Raw genomic sequence first — 12,210 nt, 5'->3', positions numbered from 1 at the left:
ACAAAGGGTGTTATAAAAATTACAGCATCTTAAAGGATTCTTTTTGAGTTAGTTTTTAATTAAGTGACAACTACACAATGCTTGGTTTCTATATTCTTTTTGTTTCTAAAATTCGAAAGCTCAGTTATTTTTAAAGCAATACATTTAGTATAGAACATGAACATATAGTTGAGTTTTAATCATCAACTTTGAAATCCATTTCCATGGATAACCAAAATCCTAGAATAAATATATCAAGAATGTGTATAGATGAAATTAGGGCAGTTCAAAGACTGTGCATACGACCATTTTTTTTTTTTATATTGTTTGGTCTATTTCATCATGCATTATATCTTCCAAGACAATTTTCAGTCTGGAGTCTTTAACACAGCCACATTGCTGTCATCATCTGAAGTTTCATATTCACAAATTTAGTAATGAAAGGTGTATTCTGCAAAAGGAATTACTGAACACAGTGTTCTTTTCTAATCCTAGTGGGCCTATCCCTATTATAATTAAGATGAAAATTAACTAAATCAAGCCTAAATTTAAGGCATCCACAGACCCTTAAATAAACAAATAAATTCAGAAAGATCATATAGAATCACAGAAAACCAAAAACTAAAGTGAGAAATATCAATATTCACAAAATGAATAGCACAATGTTTAAGCATGATTCGTGCCAGCTTTTCTGTCTCTAAACATTGTGGCCCGACAATGATTTGTTTAGAACATAAAAGCAAAAGAGAAAACTCGTGGTAAATGATGGTTTTGATGTGCTTTTGGATTCTGTTTGCAAGAATTTTATTGAGTATTTTTAGATGGAGAAACCAAAATATTCCAGGATGAAACGAAATTCAAACAGTATCTATCAACCAATCCAGCCCTACAGAAAACCCTATAAGGAAAATTCCAATACAAGCACGATACCTATACCAATTAAAAGAAAAGACCACAAGCACATAAAGCTACCTATAAAAACAAATATAACAGGAACCAACCATCATCTGTCTTTAATATCTCTCAATATTAATGGACTCAACTCACCTATAAAAATATATAAGCAAACAGACTAGATATGCTAACAAAATCCGGCAATTTTGGATAAAGAAACACAACTCAATCACAAAAACAGCACTATCTGAAAGTAAAGGGATGAAAAAATGTTTTCCAAGCAAATGGTCCCAAAACTCAAGCTGGAGTTGCAATCCTAAGATCCAATAAAATAAATTTTTAAACAAAATTATCAAGCGTGATGAGAAAAGACACTTCAGATTCATCAAAGGGAAAATCTACTAAGAGAAAGTCTCAATTCTGAACATCTAGATCCAAAATGCATGAGCATCATCATATGTAAATAACTTTACTAAAGCTCAAAACATGCACTGAACCCCACATAAAAATAGTGAGACACTTCAACACCCCACTCTCATTAATAGGCAGATCATTGTAACAGAAACTAAACAGAGACACAGTGAAACTAATAGAGGAAATGACCTAATGGATTAAACAAATATCTACAGAACATTTCACCCTAAAACAAAAGAATACACCTTTTTTCATCACCTCATGGTAACTTATACAAAATCAACCTTATTATTGGTCACAAAACAACTCTCAACTGATACAAGAAGACTGAGATATTCCCATGCATCCTATCAGACTTCCATGTCCTAAAACTGGTCTTCAGTAACAGCAAAAGCAATAGAAAACCCACATACATGTAGAAACTGAACAATTCTCTACTCAACGATGATTTGGTCAGGGACAAAATAAAGAAAGAAATTAAAGACTTCCTGGAATTTAATGGAAATGTTGACACATACCCAAACTTATGGGACACAATGAGAGCAATGCTAAGAGGAAATTTTATAGCACTAAGCACACTGGTAAAGAAACCAGAGAGATCTCACACTAGCAACTTAAGAGCACACTTTAGAGCTCTAAAACAAAAAGAAGCAAACTCACCCAAAAGAAGATGAAGGCAGGAAACAGTCAAACTGAGGGCTGAAATCAACCAAATAGAAATAAGAACAACAATACAAAGAATCAGCAAAACCAATAGCTGGTTCTTTGAGAGAACAAATAAGAGAGATAAACCCCTATCCAAACTAAGTAAAGGGCCCAGAGGCAGTATCCAAATTAACAAAATAAGAAATGAAAAAAGAGACATAGCAACAGAAATGAAAGAAATTTAAAAAATCATCAGATCCTACTACAAGAGCTTATACTCAAAAAAACTGAAAAAAATCTAGATGGAATGGAGAGTTTTCTAGACAGATATCACATATCAAAGTTAAATCAAGAGCAGGTAAAATTTCTAAACAAGCCCATATTCCATATGGAAATAGAAGAAGTCATTAAAAACCAAAACCTCCCTTCACCCCCCCCCCAAAATAAATAAAAGTCCAGGGCTAGAAAAACTTAGTTCAGAATTCTACCAGACCTTCAAAGAAAATCTGATACCAATATTCCTCAAACTATTCCATACAATAGAAAGAGAAGGAAAACATAATTCATTTGATGAAGCCACAATTACTCTAATACCTAAATCACCTAAGAACCCTAGTAAAAAAAGAGAACTTTGGAGCAATCTGGCTTATGAATATCAATGCAAAAATATGCAATAAAATTCATGCAAGCCGAATCTAAGAACACATCCAAACCATCATTCAGCACAATTAAGTAGGCTTCATCCCAGAGATGAGAAAAAAAGACCCAAAAGGACATGCCTACTGTGTTCCAGTAATAAGTGGATATTAGCCAAAAAAAGTACAGAATAATCAATATATATAGTCCACAGAACTCAAAAAATCAACAAGCAGAAGGGCCCAATTGAGGACGCCTCAGTCCTACTTGGGAGGGAGAAGACAGCAAACACAAGTGGGGAGGGAGGGAGAATTAGGGGAAAGAAAGGGGATGAGGATGTGGTATAGGGCAGGGAAAAAGGACTGAAGCCCTGTAGGCCAGCACGAAGAAAGGAAACAGGCAACCTTGGGAGGAAGGAGGTTGGGAGGACCCACTATAATGTCCTAGAGACCTGAGAAGTAAGAGACTCTCAGGACTCAAAGAGGCGGAGGACCCTAGATGAAATGCCCTACAGTGAGAAGAGGGATCTTATTGAGCCCACCTCAAACTGAAAGACAGGGCATCAAGTGAGGGATGGGATTGCTATCTCCCAATCACAACTCGGATCCATAATTTTTCCTGTCTGAAAAAATGCAGGGATGGAAATGGAGAAGAGCCTGAGGAAAAGAAGGTCCAGCAACAGGCCCAAAGTGTGATTCAGGTCAAGGGGAGACCCCAAGACCTGACAACATTAATGAGGCTATGGGGCACTCACAAACAGGAAACTATCATGACTGCCCAAAAAAACAGCTTAAAGAGTCAGATGCAGATATGTGCACCCAAGCAATGAACAGAAGCTGCTGACCCTTCTGGTTGAATTAGGGAAATGCTGGAGGAAGCTGAGGAGGAGGGCAACCCTATAGGAGGACCAGCAGTTTTAATGAACCTGGATCCTGAGATCTCTCAGACACTGGATCACCAACCATACACCAGCTGAAATGAGGCCCCCAACACATATAGAGCAGAAGACTTCCGGGTCTGGATTCAGTCAGAGAAGATGCACCTAACCCAAGAGACTGGAGGCCCCTGGAAATTTAGAGGTCTGGTGGGGTGGGTGGGGTGTGATCATCCTTGTGGCATTGTGGAGACAGGGTCCAGGTTGTAGGGGTGGGGGGGTGTATGTTATGAGGAACAGTCAGGGGTGGACCGGGAGGGGAATAAAATCTGGAATGTAAAATTAGGTAAGTAAATAATTAATTTTAAAAAAAGCAGGACTCAAATTATGATTCTTTTTAACTATGTATTTCTGCTGTATTGACAAAATAAGTACCACTATTATAAGTGATGTAGAAATCAGAAATTTTGTTAAGAAAGCTACTGTTAGGAACCTTAAAACATTTATATCAACAAGCCTTAAAATTTTAAGTAAACTAACCATGATGTCCAAAGAGTGCAAGCATGAGTTTTGGACTGCTTAGTGAGCAATTGTTGGTTAAAACAAGTATGAAAAGTGTGTATGTTTCAAATATTTTTACTTTGTTTCTACTTGTTTACATTTTATTTCTCATCTCAATTGTTTGTAGGCCTGTTTATTTTCTCAAGTGAGGGAAAAACAAGGATATGGAGCTAAGTGGTAAGGATGGAGGTGGCTGTGGAAAGAATTGGGTGAGAAAGAACTGCTATTAGAACATATTTTTGTATGTTTTCAATAAAAAACGGAAGAAAAACATGTCATTGGTGTTTCATCCAATGCTTGTTCATAGGTCATGTCTGATACAGAAGAATTTGGGAGCAGTAAAAAACTTAGAGCACATTGTTTACATAATTTTTTCTGGTAAGGAATATATTCTAAGTGATAAAGACAAACAAGAAACAACCTGGATAGATAAAGAGGAAACAAGGAAATAAAATTCAGATTCTTGAATACAGTTCTATTGAGATTCTATGTGACAGAATTTCAGGTTGAGAGGAGCTACCCTTTCTGTTGTAAAATATTTTTCAGGATCTCTGTCTTGTACTACAACATGCTATTAGAACTACAGTTCAGTTATGAGCAGATATGTCTCCAGACATAGACACATATTTTATGGTGTGTGGTAGAGGATTATTTCTGTAAACCTTGGAAAAAATGAAAGTCTGGAAGGGCTGTCAGTGTACAGGGCCAGAATACTGATGGTAAGCAAAGGTCATGGGGATTGTAATCAAGATATTTAGTTTTTTAAATAACTTAAATGTAAAGGAATTCAGATGTTAAGTTTGGAGACAAGGAAATTTCACAAGATATTTTTGATACAAAATCTAGACTGCAATGAAAATACATATCAGCTTACATCCAGCAATAAACAAAGACATTGTAGATGGAGTTAGAAACAGGGGACACTTTTGGTGAGAAATATAATTCTGTGGATAAGAATACAAGTATTTTTAACACGAGCAACAACAAAAAAATGATTCAAAAATCTACAGAAATTAAAACTGAATAGAGAATGATCCAGAAAATTGAACAGATTGCCAGAATTAGTTAGAGGAGGCCAACTTGAGCAACTCAGGTGAGGCCAGATTGAATAGGCTTTGAGAGGAGTTTTAACCAGAACAACTGAGTTGAACAGACCAACCAGAGCTCTGTCAGTATGGGAGATGGAAAATATAATAGCCCTATACAAGATTGTATGGAGGCTAGAGGCTCAGTTAGCAGACTGGGCAGTAAACCTCCAAGGCAATAAATACAGAAACAGAATAAAAAATACTTCTGCAAATGATCCCATTGAGTAGTTTTCATGCTATACATGATCTATGATTTAAATAACAATTGGCTGTACTCTTTACCTCTCTATTCCTGTGCAAAGAACAGCTAGTGTGTTACAGTCTATCAACACAAGCACTCAAAGGAATTTTTTATTTCAATTATTTTTGATCATTTACATTTTAATCATATTATTACTTTTATACTTAAAAAATCTTAGAGATATTGATTTATGCCAAAAAACAGTTCTGACATGCAAATAACTGAGGAAAGCAATAAGATATAGCATAGAAGATTGGGGTTGATAATAATAGCAGCTGAAGGAGATCCTTGCTGACATCCATAAACAATTTACCTGGTCAGCATTGTTGATAGAACAAAACTTAGATCTCCGGGGCTGGAAAGAGTACCTGGTGAGAAACTCAGAACTCTTTTAACTCATAAGAGACTGGGGAAAAAGAAAAGGAGAGAAAGAAGGCCATACACACACACACACACACACACACACACACACACACACACACACACACACGCACTCTGGCTGGGCTCCAAATACCTGTTTCATCAATTTGATAAGTGCACATGCATATGCATACATACATACAGATATATAAGGACATATTCAGGTTTAATTTTCATTTGTTTCTTTGAGGGAGAGAAATAGAGATAGGTTGAGTGAGGGGGGATGGAAATGGTTGAGTACTGAGGTGAAAGGAATCAGATAGGGTTTATGGAAGAGTATAGCACATGATTAAATATATTGTATAATTTTTAAATAAAAATTTAAATATACTGTAAGAATTGACATAGCATTTTTACACAGAATCACTAATTTATTAATTCAAAATGTATTCATTTGAAAAATCTTATTGAGCTTAAAGTTCCATATTGCAAAAAAAATAATGATTCTCAAAAAACCTTTAAGCTCTGATCACTAGTGACCATGAATATACTTCATTGTAAGGCTAATTGACTTTTCAAGGTTTAAGAACATTTTGAAGTTTCAAAATCATATTTGATCATGATGCTGGAGGACTTCAAGAAAGATGTGAAGAACTCCCTTAGGGAAACACAGGAAAACATTAATAAACAAGTAGAAGCCTACAGAGAGGAATCGCAAAAATCCCTGAAAGAATTCCAGGAAAACACAATCAAACAGTTGAAGGAATTAAAAATGGATATAGAAGCAATCAAGAAAGAACACATGGAAACAACCCTGGATATAGAAAAACAAAAGAAGAGACAAGGAGCTGTAGATACAAGCTTCACCAACAGAATACAAGAGATGGAAGAGAGAATCTCAGGAGCAGAAGATTCCATAGAAATCATTGACTCAACTGTCAAAGATAATGTAAAGCTGAAAAAGCTACTGGTCCAAAACATACAGGAAATCCAGGACTCAATGAGAAGATCAAACCTAAGGATAATAGGTATAGAAGAGAGTGAAGACTCCCAGCTCAAAGGACCAGTAAATATCTTCAACAAAATCATAGAAGAAATCTTCCCTAATCTAAAAAAAGAGATACCCATAGGCATACAAGAAGCCTACAGAACTCCAAATAGATAGGACCAGAAAAGAAACACCTCCCGTCACATAATAGTCAAAACACCAAACGCACAAAATAAAGAAAGAATATTAAAAGCAGTAAGGGAAAAAGGTCAAGTAACATATAAAGGCAGACCTATCAGAATCACACCAGACTTCTCGCCAGGAACTATGAAGGCCAGAAGATCCTGGACTGATGTCATACAGACCCTAAGAGAACACAAAGGCCAGCCCAGGTTACTGTATCCTGCAAAACTCTCAATTAACATAGATGGAGAAACCAAGATATTCCATGACAAAACCAAATTTACACAATATCTTTCTACAAATCCAGCACTACAAGGATAATAAATGGTAAAGCCCAACATAAGGAGGCAAGATATAACCTAGAAGAAGCAAGAAACTAATCGTCTTGGCAACAAAACAAAGAGAATGAAAGCACACAAAAATAACCTCACATCCAAATATGCATATAACGGGAAGCAATAATCACTATTCCTTAATATCTCTCAACATCAATGGCCTCAACTCCCCAATAAAAAGACATGGATTAACAAACTGGATACGCAACGAGGACCCTGCATTCTGCTGCCTACAGGAAACACACCTCAGAGACAAAGACAGACATTACCTCAGAGTGAAAGGCTGGAAAACAATTTTCCAAGCAAATGGTCAGAAGAAGCAAGCTGGAGTAGCCATTCTAATATCAAATAAAATCAATTTTCAACTAAAAGTCATCAAAGAAGATAAGGAAGGAAACTTCATATTCATCAAAGGAAAAATCCACCAAGATGAACTCTCAATCCTAAATATCTATGCCCCAAATACAAGGGCACCTACATATGTAAAAGAAACCTTACTAAAGCTCAAAACACACATTGCAACTCACACAATAATAGTGGGAGATTTCAACACGCCACTCTCATCAATGGACAGATCATGGAAAAAGAAATTGAACAGAGATGTAGACAGACTAAGAGAAGTCATGAGCCAAATGGACTTAACGGATATTTATAGAACATTCTATCCTAAAGCAAAAGGATATACCTTCTTCTCAGCTCCTCATGGTACTTTCTCCAAAATTGACCATATAATTGGTCAAAAAACGGGCCTCAACAGGTACAGAAAGATAGAAAAAATCCCATGGGTGCTATCGGACCACCACAGCCTAAAACTGGTCTTCAATAACAATCAAGGAAGAATGCCCACATATACTTGGAAATTGAACAATGCTCTACTCAATGATAACCTGGTCAAGGAAGAAATAAAGAAAGAAATTAAAAACTTTTTAGAATTTAATGAAAATAAAGGTACAACATACCCAAACTTATGGGACACAATGAAAGCAGTGCTAAGAGGAAAACTCATAGCGCTGAGTGCCTGCAGAAAGAAACAGGAAAGAGCATATGTCAGCAGCTTGACAGCACACCTAAAAGCTCTAGAACAAAAAGAAGCACATACACCCAGGAGGAGTAGAAGGCAGGAAATAATCAAACTCAGAGCAGAAATCAACCAAGTAGAAACAAAAAGGACATAGAAAGAATCAACAGAACCAAAAGTTGGTTCTTTGAGAAAATCAACAAGATAGGTAAACCCTTAGTCAGACTAACGAGAGGACACAGAGAGTGCGTCCAAATTAACAAAATCAGAAATGAAAAGGGAGACATAACAACAGATTCAGAGGAAATTCAAAAAATCATCAGATCTTACTATAAAAACCTATATTCAACAAAACTTGAAAACCTTCAGGAAATGGACAATTTCCTAGACAGATACCAGGTACCGAAGTTAAATCAGGAACAGATAAACCAGTTAAACAACCCCATAACTCCTAAGGAAATAGAAGCAGTCATTAAAGGTCTCCCAACCAAAAAGAGCCCATGTCCAGACGGGTTTAGTGCAGAATTCTACCAAACCTTCAGAGAAGACCTCATACCAATATTATCCAAACTATTCCACAAAATTGAAACAGATGGATCACTACCGAATACCTTCTACGAAGCCACAATTACTCTTATACCTAAACCACACAAAGACCCAACAAAGAAAGAGAACTTCAGACCAATTTCCCTTGTGAATATCAACGCAAAAATACTCAACAAAATTCTGGCAAACCGAATCCAAGAGCACATCAAAACAATCATCCACCATGACCAAGTAGGCTTCATCCCAGGCATGCAGGGATGGTTTAATATACGGAAAACCATCACCATGATCCATTATATAAACAAATTGAAAAAACAAAACCATATGATCATTTCATTAGACGCTGAGAAAGCATTTGACAAAATTCAACACCCCTTCATGATAAAAGTCCTGGAAAGAATAGGAATTCAAGGCCCATACCTCAACATAGTAAAAGCCATATACAGCAAACCAGTTGCTAACATTAAACTAAATGGAGAGAAACTCGAAGCAATCCCACTAAAATCAGGGACTAGAAAAGGCTGCCCACTCTCTCTCTTCTTATTCAATATAGTTCTTGAAGTTCTAGCCAGAGCAATCAGACAACAAAAGGAGGTCAAGGGGATACAGATCGGAAAAGAAGAAGTCAAAATTTCACTGTTTGCAGGTGATATGATAGTATATTTAAGTGATCCCAAAAGTTCCACCAGAGAACTACTAAAGCTGATAAACAACTTCAGCAAAGTGGCTGGGTATAAAATTAACTCAAATAAATCAGTAGCCTTCCTCTACACAAAAGAGAAACAAGCCGAGAAAGAAATTAGGGAAACGACACCCTTCATAATAGACCCAAATAATATAAAGTACCTCGGTGTGACTTTAACCAAGCAAGTAAAAGATCTGTACAATAAGAACTTCAAGATACTGAGGAAAGAAATTGAAGAAGACCTCAGAAGATGGAAAGATCTCCCATGCTCATGGATTGGCAGGATTAATATAGTAAAAATGGCCATTTTACCAAAAGCAATCTACAGATTCAATGCAATCCCCATCAAAATACCAATCCAGTTCTTCAAAGAGTTAGACAGAACAATTTGCAAATTCATCTGGAATAACAAAAAACCCAGGATAGCTAAAGCTATACTCAACAATAAAAGGACTTCAGGGGGAATCACTATCCCTGAGCTCAAGCAGTATTACAGAGCAATAGTGATAAAAACTGCATGGTATTGGTACAGAGACAGACAGATAGACCAATGGAATAGAATTGAAGACCCAGAAATGAACCCACACACCTATGGTCACTTGATTTTTGACAAAGGAGCCAAAACCATCCTTTGGAAAAAAGATAGCATTTTCAGCAAATGGTGCTGGTTCAACTGGAGGTCAACATGTAGAAGAATGCAGATCGATCCATCCTTATCACCCTGTACAAAGCTTAAGTCCAAGTGGATCAAGGACCTCCACATCAAACCAGACACACTCAAACTAATAGAAGAAAAACTAGGGAAGCATCTGGAACACATGGGCACTGGAAAAAATTTCCTGAACAAAACACCAATGGCTTATGCTCTAAGATCAAGAATCGACAAATGGGATCTCATAAAACTGCAAAGTTTCTGTAAGGCAAAGGACACTGTGGTTAGGACAAAACGGCAACCAACAGATTGGGAAAAGATCTTTACCAATCCTACAACAGATAGAGGCCTTATATCCAAAATATACAAAGAACTCAAGAAGTTAGACCGCAGGGAAACAAATAACCCTATTAAAAAATGGGGTTCAGAGCTAAACAAAGAATTCACAGCTGAGGAATGCCGAATGGATGAGAAACACCTAAAGAAATGTTCAACATCTTTAGTCATAAGGGAAATGCAAATCAAAACAACTCTGAGATTTCACCTCACACCAGTGAGAATGGCTAAGATCAAAAACTCAGGTGACAGCAGATGCTGGCGAGGATGTGGAGAAAGAGGAACACTCCTCCATTGTTGGTGGGATTGCAGACTGATAAATCCATTCTGGAAATCAGTCTGGAGGTTCCTCAGAAAATTGGACATTGAACTGCCTGAGGATCCAGCTATACCTCTCTTGGCCATATACCCAAAAGATGCCTCAACATATAAAAGAGACACGTGCTCCACTATGTTCATCGCAGCCTTATTTATAATAGCCAGAAAATGGAAAGAACTCAGATGCCCTTCAACAGAGGAATGGATACAGAAAATGTGGTACATCTACACAATGGAATATTACTCAGCTATCAAAAACAACGAGTTTATGAAATTCGTAGGCAAATGGTTGGAACTGGAAAATATCATCCTGAGTGAGCTAACCCAATCACAGAAAGACATACATGGTATGCACTCATTGATAAGTGGCTATTAGCCCAAATGCTTGAATTACCCTAGATTCCTAGAACAAACGAAACTCAAGACAGATGATCAAAATGTGAATGCTTCACTCCTTCTTTAAATGAGGAAAAAGAATACCCTTGGCAGGGCAGGGAGAGGCAAAGATTAAAACAGAGACTGAAGGAACACCCATTCAGAGCCTGCCCCACATGTGGCCCATACATATACAGCCACCCAATTAGACAAGATGGATGAAGCAAAGAAGTGCAGACCGACAGGAGCCGGATGTAGATCGCTCCTGAGAGACACAGTCAGAATACAGCAAATACAGAGGCGAATGCCAGCAGCAAACCACTGAACTGAGAATAGGACCCCTGTTGAAGGAATCAGAGAAAGAACTGGAAGAGCTTGAAGGGGCTCGAGTCCCCAAAAGTACAACAATGTCAAGCAACCAGAGCTTCCAGGGACTAAGCCACTACCTAAAGACTATACATGGACTGACCCTGGACTCTGACCCCATAGGTAGCAATGAATATCCTAGTAAGAGCACCAGTGGAAGGGGAATCCCTGGGTCCTGCTAAGACTGAACCCCCAGTGAACTAGACTATGGGGGGAGGGCGGCAATGGGGGGAGGGTTGGGAGGGGAACACCCATAAGGAAGGGGAGGGTGGAGGGGGATGTTTGCCCGGAATCCGGGAAAGGGAATAACACTTGAAATGTATATAAGAAATACTCAAGTTAATAAAAAAAAAAAAACAAGAAAAAAAAAAGAACATTTTGAATAGACATTTTCCTAAGGATTTCATCGTAGTTAAAATTAGAGAAGCTCCCATCACTCAAGTATCCCTCTTGATAAGCTGAGGAATTTGTACTGGATACTTGAGGACAAAGGACCTTCTACAATGGAAGACACTGTTTCAAATAAATTAACATGCAAAACATGAATAAATATTAAGAAGAAAGAAAGGGAAAGTAAAATAAAGAACTTCTTCAGATTAGAACCTGAAGAATGTATAACTCAAAGACGCTGATCAGTGACAATGTCTCTGAGGATTGAAGAAAGGACAGTATTAGCTGTGTGATGCACAAATATTTTACAGGATTAAAATGAAAGG

Source organism: Rattus norvegicus, chromosome 2 (genome assembly GCF_021556685.1).
Source record: "Rattus norvegicus strain SHRSP/BbbUtx chromosome 2, alternate assembly SHRSP_T2T, whole genome shotgun sequence".
NCBI lineage: Eukaryota > Metazoa > Chordata > Mammalia > Rodentia > Muridae > Rattus > Rattus norvegicus.
This window is presented reverse-complemented; position numbering follows the sequence as displayed.